We start from the raw sequence: 18,465 nt of genomic DNA, 5'->3' as shown, positions 1-18,465 counted from the left end.
TTTTTAATTTTATATTATTTTTCTAAAATGATATATAAATATATTTATAGAAAAATAAATTAAAAATATAGCGTTTCGCCGAGTTCCCCGGCAGCGGCGCCAAAAACTTGATGTCGTGCGAGGTGTACGTGAAATACTATATATTTTTGATACGAAAAGCGATACAAATTACACAAGTTTTAATTATTTATTTACAGATGGGATATACCTAAACCTTGCTACAACACTATAGGCAGTGTACCTAATCGTAGAGTAGTATAGTTTTTAGTAAGTCCGGTTCGTTCCACAGGGAGCTGGCTTATTTCACACTATATTTTAATTGACTATATTTGTACAAAATATAAATAATTATATATAATAATATATAAAAGGGGAGTTTACCGTTTAATGATTGGTTTGTCGATTTTATATTTTAAGCGAAGCGTATAGTAAATGATGATATTTAACTAACAATATAAAATAAATAACAATAATTAAAATGACAATAAATAAAAGTACGAGGAAATATGAAATAAAATATATTATGCTTATTTAAACTTCCGTAACCATGATGTTTGACGTTTTGATTTTAATTTATTGTCATGGGTTAATTGTCCTTTGTCATGGATGTATTTGAAACCTATCTGGTTTTTGTCCATAATAGTTCATCGGTCATAATTATAAACTGCTCGGCAAATTTAACCTTATACCCGAAGTCAAATATTCCAACTAACTGGGGATTCGAACTGTAACAAGGTCTTAATACTTTACTTAATGAATACACCAGGTTATCGACTGTGTGTAAACCAAGGTTTTAATACTTTGTTAACAATTACACCAATTACCCTTGAATGTAATCCACCCCTGTTTTAATGAGTCCATTGACTATTAATCCATCCCCGTGTCCGGTCAAATGAACAATAATTCGTACTTATAAATATCCCGCCCATCGTGTCCGATTAAGCGTATGTGGTTATATATAGATACGTCAAATCATAACCTTTATATTAAATTAACTAGGTATCGTTAATTTAATATAAAGCCCATTAATAGCCCATAGTCTAATTTCCACAAGTGTCGTTCTTTTGTCCAAACCCCAATTATGGTACAAAACCCAATTACCCCGTCTTTAATATTTAGCTCAACATCATGATTACTTCGGCTCAAATAAGCATAATAATAACTTAAGTACGAGACATTAATTTAAAAAGGAGAACATAGCTTACATTGATTATTTATCGCGTAGTAGTACACGGACAGAGCTCTGACTTTAAAAACCCGTAAAATAACCTTTACATAACCCGAACTAATCTAATATAAAACTACCATATATATATATATATATATATATATATATATATATATATATATATATATATATATATATATATATATATATATATATATATATATATATATATATAATATATATATTTATTTATTTATTACAGAGTATTATTATTATTATTTTTTATTTTTATCGAACGAATGCATGGCCTTTTATAGGCGTTTTGATTTCTAACAGCTCCGCGAGTCGTGGAGTTTTTGGCCTTCCAGCTCCGCGAGTCGTGGAGTTTTTGGCCTTCAAACTCCGCGAGTCGTGGAGTTTGATTTTCCAGCTCACATCATTTTGGATCTTTGCTTGTCGACGTTATTAAATAATAATATAATCTATATATAATTTTTAAGAATTATTTATATATTATATTTTTATTTATGTGCATAGTTGACTTGTAATTTTTGGTCCATTGCGTCGGGCGTTGATAGTTGGCTCGGGTCCATCGGTTCCGGATTTTCGAACGTCCTTTCGTATAATTTAATATCTTGTACTTTGCGTTTTGTAACTTGTACTCTTGTCATTTTTAGACGTTTCTTATCAATAAATTGAACCACTTGGATTGTATCTTGTACATTTGAGCTTTTTGGTCATTTGCGTCTTCAAATCTTCATTTTCGCCTTTTGTCTTCGCACTTATTTAATTTAAACGATTACAACTTAAAATAGGACAATTACAACTAAATAATTTACATATTGGGAGGATATTGCTACTAAATATATGTTCATTTGGAGCACTATCAAACTTGATGATGACACTGGTTTTGGTCAAATGGATGCTAAACTCTTTTGTTAAGTGTTAAATGGCGTTTTTGAATGAAAGTAAATGTGGGAAGTGATTTTGGGTTAAAATGGTATTTTAATATAAGTCAAACGTGGTCAAAAGCAATATGGGTCAATATTGCACATGTTGGGGTTTTTGGTGTAATTGGGGTTTGAAATGATTACTATCTAAGTAGTAATTTAGTGTTAAGACCTAAGTGTGGTCTAATTGGTGTAAAGTATGATTTGGGTTAGATTGTACTTTGTTGTGTTGGTTTGAATTACCACCCGAAGTGGTAATTGGTTTGTATAACAACCCTCATTTTTCCATTCTGAAATGACTAAAATGCCCTTAGGGTTTCACTAGGTTGTTCTGTATATTTGATTTAAGGTTGTTATCCATTTATAATTAATGAACATAATTAACACTCGTATTTAATGACCTAAACCCTAACCCTAAATATTTATTATTACTATTATAATCAATTAATATATGTATGTATGTATTATATATTAATACGATTAAATAATATATATATATATATATATATATATATATATATATATATATATATATATATATATATATATATATATATATATATATATATATATATATTGAATGTGTACTTATGCGAAATATAAAAGTATAATGTAATAATTAAATAAATTCAATGATAAGGTTAACTAGTAAAATTAGTTACATAAATAAATAAATAAAACGAGAATTTAATATATAGATATATATTTCATCATTTAAAATTAAAAGGAAAAAAAAAGATAAATACAAAATATAATTCTAGAATGTTCTATTAATTTAATTAATTAAAAAAAAATTATAATTAAGTGCTGGTCGAAATTAATAAAAAAAGGGGAAAAATCAAATTTATAAAAGGAAAATGAAATTGTATTCCAATTATAACTCTTTAACTTGGTTTCCAAGAATTTTATCCTATAACTACCAAACCAACTCACAAATTTTTTTTCCAGAAATTCCTGGAGTTCTCTTAAACCCTAATAAATTTTGTAAGTCTTCATTCTTTTTCTTTTAATTTTTTTTGATTTATTTTATTATTTCTAGCCGATTTTTATTTTAGTTTTTATTAAATATTAAACGAATTTTGTAAATTATGAATTTTACATGATAATTATTAATAAGTATTATGAGATCTGAGAAAAATAATTTTATGAATTTATAACACGTTTTTATATTTTTAAATGATTAAAACATATACTATTTAATCAACATATGTATATAAATTGGGTTAAATAGTTATAAACACTTAGAATTTGTAAAAATAAATTTTTACAGAATATTTTAGGCTTATAATAATTAATGAAGTTGAAATCCTAATTTATATACTATTATAAGTATTTATTCTCTATTTATATGTATATTAATCGATGTATAGAGATAAAAAGGGTTAAAAATTATTTAAAATATTAAAAACAGTAATAATTTATTGAGAACTATTTAGAACAATGTTATAACATATAAAAATAATTTTGGTAATTTTTGGAATATTAATTATAATTACGAATTATGTATTATTTAATCATAGAAACAATGTAAAATTCGTAATAATTATAAAAATAGTAAGTAAAATTTATATAAAAATTTTATAAGTTTATATAATATACATATACCTTCAAAAATTATAAAAAATAATAATTGGGTCGAATTAGTATGTATTACATAATTAGCTTTGTTTCCATATAAACCGAGAAGATAAATAAGGAAATAAATAAAAAAACTTAATAGAATTATTTTTATAAATTTTTCTACTGATTAATATGTTTAACTAAGTTTGTAAAATTTATAAATATAATTTTTGGATATTTAATGAAATTAAAAACGAATTAATGTGTAATTCTATGTATATCGATATATATATAAGATATATATAACATATTTATTAATAAGATAATTATATTTAAAATTTTGTGATCAGTAGATAAATATGGAATGTGAAATCTTATAATTATCTACTATTTAAATTACTTATCTAACTAATTATGCACATTATTTAATTATTAAACTATTATACTAACAATTATCCTTTAAATAAGGTAACAAATAATAATATAAATATATAATATCTATTATTATTTATTTATTTTAGGTAATAAGATAAAGTAAATAATAATTAAATATTTATATATAAACATTAAATTAAGAATTAAATAATTATTAAATTAATACCAATTTAACATACTATTAAATTAAAACTATAATTTAATATTTATAATAGAAATTGTAAGTAAATATAAACTAAACTTATATTATGTGTATAAGTAATTAAACTAAGTGTTGTATTCCTATACACACACCCGACTAGTGAATACTATAATCATACCGATGAAAGTACGACTTATACAAACTTCACCGCTACTTACGGTCGTAAGAGAATGATGTCTAGGTTGCCATTATGGGATAAGGTTGTGGATATCGAATGTCATGACTTAGTTTCTGATCAAGAGTCCTGGCCCCCGGTTACATCTGGTCATTCCGAACTTATTTGATAGCATCGAGGTTTGTATAAATTGTACAAGGTCTAAACTTGATAATGGTGGACATACAAACACTTGTAAAATAACTCTTAAGTTCACTTAGTATATTCATTTATCATATGGACAAATTTCTGATTAAGATCTCTAGGTTGAAGACCCGGTCATATACTCTCGTTCATTTCGTTCGTGGAATTATCTTCATCTTTCGCCGTGCTATTTTAAGGTGAACTCATAGCCCCGCTTTTACATATTTTATTGAATTTTATAAATTTTAGGGTGAGACACATGCTTGCTTTTAAATGATTTACAATTTAGACACACGTGCCTAAACTTTTTGATATGCAACTTTATGAGACTATTGTTAACTTGTATTGATTGTATCTTTACATGCAAATCCCCACCATAATATCGTTAATTGCTGGAATTGAAATGTTGCAAGCTTAATTATTGTGAGTAGGCCTATTGAGAGTGACGTCTCTACCCATTGACCGATCGTTAAGGGGGTATATAATAATGATTACCGATACACGCGTAGTGTCAGGGGTTTATGTTTAGCTCGATATTATAACTCATGGCATATTGATATTTTGATGTTTTGAATTAAATCTTGTGGTCTAAAACTCTATTGATTATTAAAATTATGATGTTCACTCAACCATTGTGTTGACATTTTTAAACATGTTTGTCTCAGGTGAAGATTAGCTTATGTGCTGCCCTATGTTGCTTGCTAGCTGATGCATTGAAGTTCACATATTTATGTCTTAGCATTTGTTAAACAATTATTAACTACATTTGGGTTTATCATGTAAAACATTATTTCTTTTCCGCTGCAATACAATTTCCATTTTTATAAAACGTCTCATTTAGAGTCGTTCTCGCTCATGTATACTTGTGTTGTGATATTGTGAAGTCATATTTACCCCCGACCCTATTTGGGAGTGTGACAGTTTGTGTCCATTAGGTGTTAAATAGGTGGGTTTTGGCGAGCAAGGTGTGATCCCTCGGCTAAGGAATGTTTGTGTCGGGTTCTTTTTAGAGAATGGCTATTTATGTATATATTGTACCTATGTGTGATATAGGTGGTTACTTGCTCGGATTTGAGGATGGAGATCATGTTATACATGACTTGTGCGGGCATTCCAAGGTGAGTGGAATAATTATACGTATATGTATATGGCGTATTTATTTATGAATGTTATGGTATGAATCAACGAGCCGGTAGTGCCATAACATGTATGTGAAGATTGTCTTGGTGTGAACCACGAGCCGTTAACATCTTGGTATTTGGGTTGATGCGAGTATCACGAGCCGGCCGCATCAAAGTGTGAACCACGAGCCGGTAGCACTATAAAATGAGGTGTGAACCACGAGCCGGTAGCATCAAAGTGTGAACCACGAGCCGGTAGCACTATAAAATGAGGTGTGAACCACGAGCCGGTAGCGCCAAAGTGTGAACCAAGGAGCCTGTAGCACTATAAAAGAGAATGACTCAAATGCGTAGTGGCGTGAACCAAGGAGCCGGTAGCGTCGTAGCATTACGTATGGTGTGAACCATGAGCCGGTAGCACCATAACATTTATGGTTAACCATATTGTGTTTGTTGATTATTGTTTAGCATATTGTATGTATTGTGTTGAGTATATGCTAATGTGAAGTTGTTGATTGTGTACGAATTGTTAGCATTATGAATATGATGACATGCTATTTGAGTTACAAGTTCGTATGAGGTATTTGGTAGATGTGATTTCAAATAGATGGGTTATATATGTGTATGTATAATTATTGCATTCACTAAGCTTTATGCTTACCCCTCTCGTTGTTTACCTTTTTATAGGTTTCGCTGATGCGGAGTTACCTAGCTGCTAGACTAGGGTTGATAGACGTTGCTTAAGCTTGGAGAATTAGCTTTTGGATAATTGGACACAGATTGGAGATTTGGTAGTCCTCGGGATTATGCTCTTGGTATCGGGTTGGGTTATTGAGTATTAACCCGTAAATCGTGTGATTGAGTCATTATTGCAAATGTTTTTGTAATATGTCATTGTGTACCAAGAGTCATATTAAAATGTTAAATGTGTTATTATGATAATGCGTAATCGGTCAAAACTATTTGGAATGGTTTATGTAAAGTGGAAGTTTAATGGGACCTAACTTATAAAAAAAATGTGCTTCGTTTTTGGTAAATGGATTTGGGGTCGTTTCAAGTGGTATCAGAGCATAGTCTAAGGAAATTAGGTGACCTTGGATTAAGTTCCTAGTCTTAGACTTATTGACAGTGGTGTGTTATTTGCGGGGATTGTAGAAATACGGGTCAGATTGAGATTTGTTAGTGCGTTATGTGGGGCCTTATTTCGTGTATAAATTAGTGCCTTAGACTGCTAGTGCCTAATGTAAGTAGACGAACTTGAACGTTGTTTTAGTGATAGTCACCTAGGTTGTAGGTTGACTTGTTGTTGCGGTGTACTTGTGTATATTTATTATTATATTGTATATAGGTGTATATATACATGTATCTATTGGTGCGGTGTCCTAGAGGCGAATCTATTGGAGAGATTCATATGTTTGGCGGTTTTGAGTGATCAAGTTCACGGTAAGGACTTTGGTCATTCTGGTACTAGGAGTTATCGCGTGTTGTTTTGTGTGAATGTTGCGTCAGTCCGGGTAAAGTACTTTGTGTGACCATATGGAAATGGTAAGGTACACAATTGTAATAGTGACTGATCACCATTATTACGAAAGTGTATCTTGACACCAAGCATGACATGACGAGTACCAAGCGGAGGAAACGTAGCATGGTTGGGGTAGAATCGGGACGAGATAGGAATCTTTTATTGGTTCCTAGGATATAGTGGTCTCGGGTGATGTGCTTGTTGTTACATCGGGTTCTTTGTGAGTCTGGAAGGTGTTACGGTGGTTTTGGTTAGCTAAGGTGAGTGAGCAACTCATGAGTTTGGTACGTACTTAGTCACACTAAGTAGTGGGTGCACTATTGAGATGGTCATTGGTTGTAGTTACCCATTGTAACTTGGATGATCTTTTAATGTGTGCGTGTGTGTACGTCGAGGACTTGAATTCCGTAATGGGATGCAACAAGTCTAATGATTGTGGTATTGGGTTACACTCGGTAGAGTGTGTGGTTAGAGAATCGTGTCCGGATTCTAGTTGTGAGTCACCTTGGAGTTGGAGAATCGAGGAGTCTTCGGGTCGTTAAACTCATGGGAGTGAGACCCGTATACTGATGATTGTGTTAGTGTGTTGTGTATTATAGGGTAACATTCCTAACGGAATATCCCTTGTGGTAGTGGTTTTATCGAGGTGTGGGAGGATGTAAGACTTGGTGTTTCTAAGCATCTCCTTAGTGTTGGATGAAAGGTTTCATTAGGCTATATCGTTTTAGCCTTGTGGAAATTATGGTAGCGTGTGATCGCTAGGAACTTTCGATAAGACAATAAACTGTAAGGTTTGTCGGATAGGTATGACTTCGGGTCATTACTGTGGAGGGATGGCTGACATCAGGTGTATGGAACCCAAAGATCGAGTTTCTAAATTTCGGTAGATTGTGGTTGGAGTCTGCATGACACTGTGTCAGGTGCCTCTTTATACCTGCTAGTGTAATGTTCAACTCCGGTAGTGGTGTGATCACTTTGAGATTAGAGTGACCATGAGATACCCTTGTGGGGATTATAATAGTGATCGATGGGTAATAGTAATTCGACAGTTACGGAAGTCGAAGTTTAGGAGCATTGCAGCAAATACTTCTTAGGAAGTGACGGATGAGCAAATCTTGTTGCTCTTAAGTGATGGACGGGTAAAGATGACCGACGAGCCGGTGATGTACTTAATGGTCGGTTAGGTCGAAGGTTATGATGAAGTGTTGATATTGCGGTTGATGCAATTATTGTGTCGGATTGGTCACTCTTCTCCATGAGAGTGAGCAAATGTTGATAAAGGTTCGTTGAGGGGAAGGTCGGGTGAACTCGACTTAGATACACGACTGATTAAGCAGAGTGGCATATGCCTAGGCTTAGAGGCGTATGTGGGACTTTTGGTGGAGTTCGCTTTGCGAACGATGAAGTGCTGTTAATTGTGATTAGTGGTATGATGGTAAGACGCCGTCGCGTGTACGACATCACAAGTGATTGTGTATGACGGCTCTGAGAGCCTAAAGTGAATTTGCAGTGATTTGGTGTTTATAACCAAGAGGGAGAATGGTCATGTGCGACGTGGAATTACGATTCCGCGGGATGTTATCATCTTGGTGGTGAGAATGTGGAGATAAATCCTAAGTGGGAGAGTTTTTAGTGAAGTATCGGGGTGTACAATGTTAGGCCTCGATAGGGATTTGAAGTTCCTAACGGGAAAGATTGACGGGTTGTTGATGTTAACTTGAGATCGTGCGTTACGATTGTGAGTTACGATTCCAAAATGCTATGTGTAGATTTGTGATGACAGGATCAAGTGAAGCGTAAGTCTTCTTGTGTAAGGTGGTCGTGCAGTACCAAGTGCGGTATGAGACCAAGTGTGACGTTGGAAATCACGGGAGTGAGGGAATGAAACCGTTGTTGTAGGTGCTCTTGTGATGTAAATATGGTTGGTGTGAAAGTCGAGTAGTACTGTTGAGTGAGTACGAGTTCGATATCGTGGTGAATACTGTATTTTTCCCTGTCGAGAAATGTGTTCGTGGAAATCGTCAGTGGAATATTCCACTTTATGGATGATTGTGAGACGGGGAGTGCCAGTTCCGATTGTCTCACATAGAGACACGCGTATGTTTGTTTGTGAGGGTGTTTTTGATGTGTGCGAGGTGTAGTATGAAATAGATTATATTTTACTACGAAATACTATTAAATACGATACAATTTTACACAAGTTATTTATTTATTTATAGAATGGATATACCTAAACCTTGCTACAACACTTATAGGCAGTGTACCTAATCGTAGAGTAGTGTAGTTTTTAGTAAGTCCGGTTCGTTCCACAGGGATACAGCTAAGTTTAACGCTATATTTTTCGATACTATATTTGTATATAAATATAAATATATATATATATATATATATATATATATATATATATATATATATATATATATATATATATATATATATATATATATATATATATATATATATATATATAAGTAGTATTATTATTATAAAAGGGGGTTTTTACCGTTTAATGACCGGTTTGTCGATTTTAAAACTTAAGTCACAGTTAAAACTTAATGCAAAATATTAAATATAAAAATAACTTATTTTAAAGCGTAAAGTAAATGACGATAAATAAAAATGCGATAAAATAAAAGTACGATAATTAAAAGTGTAATAAAATAAAAGTACGATAAATAAAAGTGCGATAAATAAAAGTGCGATGAGATATAAAATAAGGGAATTATGCTTATTTAAACTTCCGCAATTATGATGTTTGACGTTTTGATTTTAATTTATTACCATGGGTTAATTGTCCTTTGTCCTGGATTATTCGATATGTCTATCTGGTTTTGTCCATAATAGTCCATCGGTCATAATTATAAAGTGCGAAAGTCTTCGTCAAATTACCCTTATATCCGAAGTCAAATATTCCAACTAACTAGGGACTTAAACTGTAACAAGGTCTTAATACTTTGTTTAATGAATACACCAGGTTATCGACTGCGTGTAATCCAAGGTTTTAATACTTTGTTAACAATTACACCAATTACCGTTGAATGTAATCCACCCCTGTTTTAATGAGTCCATTGACTATTAATCCATCCCCGTGTCCGGTCAAATGAATAATTATTAGTATTTATAGATATCCCGCCCACCGTACCCAGTCAAGCATATGTGGTTATATATAAATACGTCAAATTATAAATCTCTATATTAAATCAACGAGATATCATTTAATTAATATAAAGCCCATTAATAGCCCATAGTCCAATTTCCACAAGTGTCGGTCTTTTGTCCAAACCCCAATTATGGTCCAAAGCCCAATAACCCCGTCTTTAATATTTAGTCCAACATCACGATTACTTCGGCTTAAATAAGCATAATAATAATTTAGCTACGAGACATTAATTTAAAAAGGTTGAACATAACTTACAATGAGTATTAATCACGTAGTGTTACACGGATAGAGTTTTGACTTACAAACTTAAAACATTCGCTACTATAACCTTATTATTATTAACTTAATATTAAAATTATAATTATAAAATTAATATATTTAGAGAGAGTGAGATTGATGATTGATGAAGGTGTAAATAAAACGTCTGAAATATGCTGCTATTTATAGATGTGTCCAGGTCCTGGGTGCCATGTGATCGCATGGGAATAAGGCACCCAGGCCATGCGATCGCATGGCCTGCTTTTCCTGCTCCATTTGCTTCCAAAACGTGGGTGGTTGCTTGATTTATTTAATATATAATATATATATAATTTAATATAATTATATATATTATATTATATTCTTCTTCATCGTTGACTTGTAATTTTAGGCCCGTTGCGTCGCGCGTTGATAGTTGGCTCAGGTCCCAGTTCCGGATTTTCGAACGTCCTTTCGTACGATTAGATATTTTGTACTTTGCGTTCCGCGGCTCGTACTTGTGACGAACTTAATCTTTATATGTTCTCGACACGATAAGCAAAGTCTGTAATGTTGAGTCTCAAAAAGAATATTTAAACTGATTACATAGAACCATTTAACCTTTGATTAATCCCGACGATTCACGAACATTTGTGTGTAAATAAATATGTAAATATAAATGTATGTATATATATAATAATAATTGGAAATAATAAAATATAATATAAACATTAAAGTTAAAAATGTAAAATAATATATATAATAGCTAAGTTGCTATTAGAATGAATATATATATGTATATGAATGATTTCTATATAATTAATAATATATGAACATTGTATTATATATATAATTATACAAATATTACATATTCAAATATGTTATTATATAACATAAGTATTAAATAATTTATAACATGTAAGGTTAAAATATGAAATCTTATTACAAGTTAAAAATTTAGTTGTTATAGTAATATTATTATTACTTTCATTATTCTAATTAATATTAACATTAATATTAATATCAGTATTAGTTATATTATTATTTTCAATGGATAATATATAGATATGAAATTTAGTACATTAAATTTATTATCTTTACTAATATTATTATTATTACTTTCATGATTATTATTATTATGAATAACTAAAAATATAGTTGTCTTATTAATATTATTATTACTACTTTCATAAGTATTATTACCATTAATTTTAATGATAGAATTGTTATACTAGTAATATAATTATTAATTAATATTTAATATTAATTGTTATATTGATAATATAATTATTAATTATTATTTAATATTAAATATAATATGAAATCAGAATATAACGCGTATTATGTCATTCTCTGTTCTAAATTCCTTATATCTGTTGTGCCCGTGATTGAAATAAGGAAATCATTGATTGAAGGTGCAGTATATTATACTGTGTCTTTTTTTGTTCTTGTCCCCTAAATGATTAAATGTGTTATGAATTACTATCTAAAACACAAGTATCCACAACCTATCTATCTTTCTTTCTCTCTTCCATTGCTTTTTGTTCTATTTCTAATTGAAATCCATCAAACGAAAACCATAACAACAACCATTTTTATATCAAGCTCACTTAACAACAACCACACTCATTCAAACTCAATTACATATTCTGGTTTTGAAACCTCAGAATTCAATTCGAGATATAACCGGTACCATCACTTTTAGATTCCTACATCTTTTGAAGTTATACTTTGACTTCAAAACTGTGTTAGAACATCATATGTATATTAACGATTACAATCGGTGTTCAAACCCTTCGAAATTCCTGAAGACACTTCAAATAATGAACAATCGAGATGATGATCCAACCACATGTTACCCACAGTTAAGCATCTGAAAAACTCTCGAAACCTAAGTAAAAGTTTAACACGTAGCCACGTCGGATCCTTTGGCAATTATTAGCAAAAATAACTTTGGGATCCCTTTTCAAAGTAGCCAATTTTGTCACAGCTCCAGCAAGTCAACTCTGACTTTTCATTCGAAGTAGCCTTACTATAACCATGATATATACGATTACCCTTTTGTTACCGGGGAACCTCTTATATTCCACCACATTACCAATAGAGGTACCAGCAACTTCGTCACTTTTTGGCCGTTTTTACTTCAACAGTTATAAATATACATATGACGTCTATCTCCTAAACTTACATACCTTGAATATGGAGTTTCTGAAAAACACCCCAGCCTAAGAAACAGCACTATGAAGTTTTGAAAAAGACTGATGAAGTGGTAAGGACTGTAGACAACAATTACGGTCAGAAGTTTGATAATAAAGAATAGTAGATTGGAAAAGCTCAAATGAAAAATTTTGTACAGAAAAAAAACGGATTGAGTAAAGTATGAAGGAGGCTGTGGACAAATCACAAGGATGAAACCTACCTTCAAAGGATCCAAATTATTCAGCATCTGCTGAAGTCATTAACGAATATCTTGCTCCTGAATCTAAACCCTTACGAACAATATTCTTCATCATCTTCTAATATTAGAAATCCTAAGATATCATCATATCTTTCATTATAAATATCCTCAATATTTCTGAAGATATTTTCATAATTATTCTTATCTAAAATCATTTACCTCTTTGCGCTATCTATATTACATTATAAAAGAAACTATTTTAGTTTTTAAATTCTGAAACATTCAAGTTTAAAATAGGAATATTTTTACAGTAGTGTTGAGAGCTGAAGCATGAGTTAGTATAATATAATGACACTTGACCAACGTGATTATATTACAGTAAGTCATGCTGAGTTTCTAAATGAAACGTGATGATTCACAGATCAATACGTCATCATGTGCCATGTTACACGAGTCTTGTATTCTAACCTCTAAAATATCAAGAAAATATTTTTCTTGATGATTCGGTCTTTTCCAGGGTATTCTGGTAATTTGACAAATCAAGACCGTACTATTATAATTTCTTTCTTGGAACATTAACTATATTCATTTCAAAATTCATACCTACGAATTCTGGACCGTTATTCGCTTGACTTGAAGTCGGGAAGAGGAGACAAAAGTATGGAACTCTTGAATATAAAAGAAAATATAAAATTCGACAACAACACCTAAATTACAAACCGTGCATATCAATATATATTACAACGTAAAGGCACGGGAGAATTAAAAATACCATAAACCCAAGGTAATAGTAAAAGTAAATAAAATCCTCCGGTGGTAGATGAAAAAGAAGAATGACAGATATGAAAGATAGGAGTATAGCAAGGATCAGAATTGGATGAAGCATATTGATGAATACTTTAAAATATGAGTTGAGGGGGAAAGAATAGAAGGTGTGAGTTGTAAGGAAACGAAGAAGATGAATTTATAGGAAAATCTCCGACAGAGCAATCAAAATGGACGATCATATTTAAAGCAGATCCTAATTCCCTTGGTTACCGGAGAATCAAATCTTATTACGAATATTTTCTCCAAATATCTTGAACTTGAAAATCAAACCTATCTACGTCAAAAGATATGACGAATCTATACCTACTCAATTCACTCTTTTGGTGATAGCTTCACTCGTACTCTTCACAAAATCAAACTGTTTTATCCATATTACACAATAAAGATAAAACTCTATTTATCGACCCATATTCGTCATGAAAACATTTTTATGGTTAGTCATGACGACCCCGATCAAATTTCGGGACGAAATTTCTTTAACGGGTAGGTACTGTGCGACCCGAAAATTTTCGACCAAATTTAAACTTAATCTTTATATGATCTCGAAACGATAAGTAAAGTCTGTAATGTTGAGTCTCAAAAAGAATATTTAAACTGATTACATAGAACCATTTAACCTTTGATTAATCCCGACGATTCACGAACATTTGTGTGTAAATAAATATGTAAATATAAATGTATGTATATATATAATAATAATTGGAAATAATAAAATATAATATAAACATTAAAGTTAAAAATGTAAAATAATATATATAATAGCTAAGTTGCTATTAGAGTGAATATATATATATATATGTATATGAATGATTTCTATATAATTAATAATATATGAACATTGTATTATATATATAATTATACAAATATTACATATTCAAATATGTTATTATATAACATAAGTATTAAATAATTTATAACATGTAAGGTTAAAATATGAAATCTTATTACAAGTTAAAAATTTAGTTGTTATAGTAATATTATTATTACTTTCATTATTCTAATTAATATTAACATTAATATTAATATCAGTATTAGTTATATTATTATTTTCAATGGATAATATATAGATATGAAATTTAGTACATTAAATTTATTATCTTTACTAATATTATTATTATTATTACTTTCATGATTATTATTATTATGAATAACTAAAAATATAGTTGTTTATTAATATTATTATTACTACTTTCATAATTATTATTACCATTAATTTTAATGATAGAATTGTTATACTAGTAATATAATTATTAATTAATATTTAATATTAATTGTTATATTGATAATATAATTATTAATTATTATTTAATATTAAATATAATTAGAAATCTGAATATAACGCGTATTATGTCATTATCTGTTCTAAATTCCTTATATCTGTTGTGCCCGTGATTGAATAAAGAAATCATTGATTGAAGGTGCAGTATATTATACTGTGTTTTTTTTTGTTCTTGTCCCCAAAATGATTAAATGTGTTATGAATTAATATCTAAAACACAAGTATCCACAACCTATCTTTCTTTCTTTCTCTCTTCCATTGCTTTTTGTTCTATTTCTAATTGAAATCCATCAAACGAAAACCATAACAACAACCATTTTTATATCAAGCTCACTTAATATCTTTGTACTCCTAGTTTTCTGCAACAAGAAACCACAACCAAGACCACGCTACTTGCTCGAACCACTCTACTCGCTAATTATGTTATTCGACTACACTAAGAACCACCATCATTATCTTCCTTCTTCTTCTTCAAGAGCAACCGCCACCATCTAGCTCATTCTATCAACCAAATCCACATCACTTACACCTTCCATCACCTCCTTGATTTTGTTGTTGTTGCTTTCTTTGACAGCCCATTTGAATTACTTCAACAACAACCTACTGAAGATCCTAACTTGTGGTTAGACTTGAGGTAAGCTGTTATACACATATGTATTATATATCCTCTGCACACTCACCCAATTAATATTAACTTCTTCAAGCACATACTCTCATACACTTCACACCCCTTCATGGAAACAACCGCCACCACCACTCTCGAACCACCCATGACACGACTACAACCACTATATTTCTTCGAACCATCCACCTTACAACCGCTACGTAACAGCTGTATTTTGCAGCTGGGAAATAAACCCATAACAACCATCACGAGACACACATCACTTTTGTTTACATTGTCAACAATTAACCAAGACCGAACCAACAACAATGAAATACCAACACCACACCCACAACAATCAACACACATCTTTTGATCTCCTCCTATTTCAGGTTTGAAACAATTTCCAAAAACCATCAATACATGCTGCTAAATACGTGTATCTATTGAAACCCCTGTTGCTGTATTGTTTCTGGTTAACCGTAAACCAATTCAAACTATCACCTGCTATACCACCTTTCTCTCTCATCCCTATCTCTACAATTAGAGTAAAATAACCACCATAACCACCACAATTCACTGGAAAATACTACTGCTACAGTGACTAGCCAAGTTTCTATTTTATGTTTACTTAGCGTGATAAAGTTCCTACTAGAAACATGTTCTTACTTCTATCCTTAATGTACTCGTGAACTATTATTTTTTTTTCCCATCACCTGCAATACGTAAACACTAACGAAGATGGTGATTGACATGATTATATGATGGTACAACTCGAAAGAAATGCTGTTATAGTGCTTCTACTTTTACTTTTGGACCGACACACTAACTATGTAATTTACCTCACCCACTCAAACCTGCTTTGTTCTTTGGAGCTATAGTTAATTCGATATAATACCTAAATGTCGGCCATATGTCTGTTATGATTATTGATGGAAAAAGATAATGGAAAGATGTGCTGTAAAGATATGAATATCACGACTGATTCTGGTTCCCTTATTAAAATGCAAATACACGAATTAGGATTCTAAATCCCTTTGTTTTATTGGGTTTAATTTAGTTAATAGGGACTGTTTCAGCTTTTACGATTGGGCCGTGTCCCAATCTTTTTGGGCCGAGAGTTCATACATTTGCAGTTGGGATGTCATGTTGTTCCACGAATTCTGTTTGCTGTGGAACCGAAAAGGAGTAATAAATATGATTATAAGAAGAATAATTATGATTTAGTGCATGATTATATTTATGATGATGAAGTGATAACATGGTAATGTTAAAATGATGAAGACAATGATGATTGTATGTATAAGACGACGATATATATATATATATATATATATATATATATATATATATATATATATATATATATATATATATATATATATATATATATATATATATATATATATATATATATATATATATAATTTAACCGATACATGAATTCATGAATTATGATAATACAATAATTCATGAATGAATATGATGATGACTAAAAGAATATATGATGACGATATTAGATGATAGTATGTTGATGATGATGCGAGTATGGTGATGTTGTAATGATGTTGAGGACGGTTGAAAGGTAATGGCATAGTAATGAAGTTACTATGATAGATAAAGATGATGATACGTATAACGTTGATAAAGATGATATGTATAATGATAATGAATGAAGACGATGATAAAATAAATATGGAGATTAAATCAGAAATGAGGTGTCAGAGGAATAGTTAAAGGCATTATCGGGTTAGCGGGACCTCACGGGTTCAAACCCGGACTTGGGTTTTTTTTAGAACTACTTCTATGAGGTAGTTTACTTATTACTCATTATTATTATTATTATTATTATTATTATTATTATTATTATTATTATTATTATTATTATTATTATTATTATTATTATTATTATTATTATTATTATTATTATTATTATTATTATTGATTATTGATATAATTATTATCACATATTATTATTATTAAAGATGAGTATTATTATCATTATAAGTATAAGTATTATTATTATCATGACTATTAAAAATTATCATTTTTAAAACTATCATTAGTATTATTATTAGAATTATTATTATTAATCTTATTATTAGTAGTATTATATTATTTTTAGTGACATTATTATCATTTTTATCATTATTATTATTATCATTATTTTAGAAATATTATAATTATCTTTTAACAAACAAATGATATTTATATAAAAATATATTTTACATACAACTATATTAATATTACTTATTATTCTGTTAATTGTTATTATTTATAATAATATAACACAATATCTATATATATAACATTTGGATTAACAATTATATTACTAAAATAAAATAAGTGATATAGTATATATTGGATATATATATATATATATATATATATATATATATATATATATATATATATATATATATATATATATATATATATATATATATATATATATATATATATATATAAGTTGTTGGATTGTGATTACATGTTTTAATATACATAACTGATATAGGTTCGTGAATCCGAGGTCAATCCTGCATTGTTCAATATCGTCATATGTATTTTTACTACAAAATACAGTACGGTGAGTTTCATTTACCTTTTTACCGTTTATATTTTTGGGCTGAGAATACATGAGAAATTTTTATAAATGTTTTACGAAATAGACACAAGTAATTGAAACTACATTATATGGGTGAA

The sequence above is a fragment of the Rutidosis leptorrhynchoides genome, chromosome 10 (assembly GCF_046630445.1).
Source record: "Rutidosis leptorrhynchoides isolate AG116_Rl617_1_P2 chromosome 10, CSIRO_AGI_Rlap_v1, whole genome shotgun sequence".
In the NCBI taxonomy this organism is placed as follows: domain Eukaryota; kingdom Viridiplantae; phylum Streptophyta; class Magnoliopsida; order Asterales; family Asteraceae; genus Rutidosis; species Rutidosis leptorrhynchoides.
Note: the sequence above shows the minus strand (reverse complement) of the source record.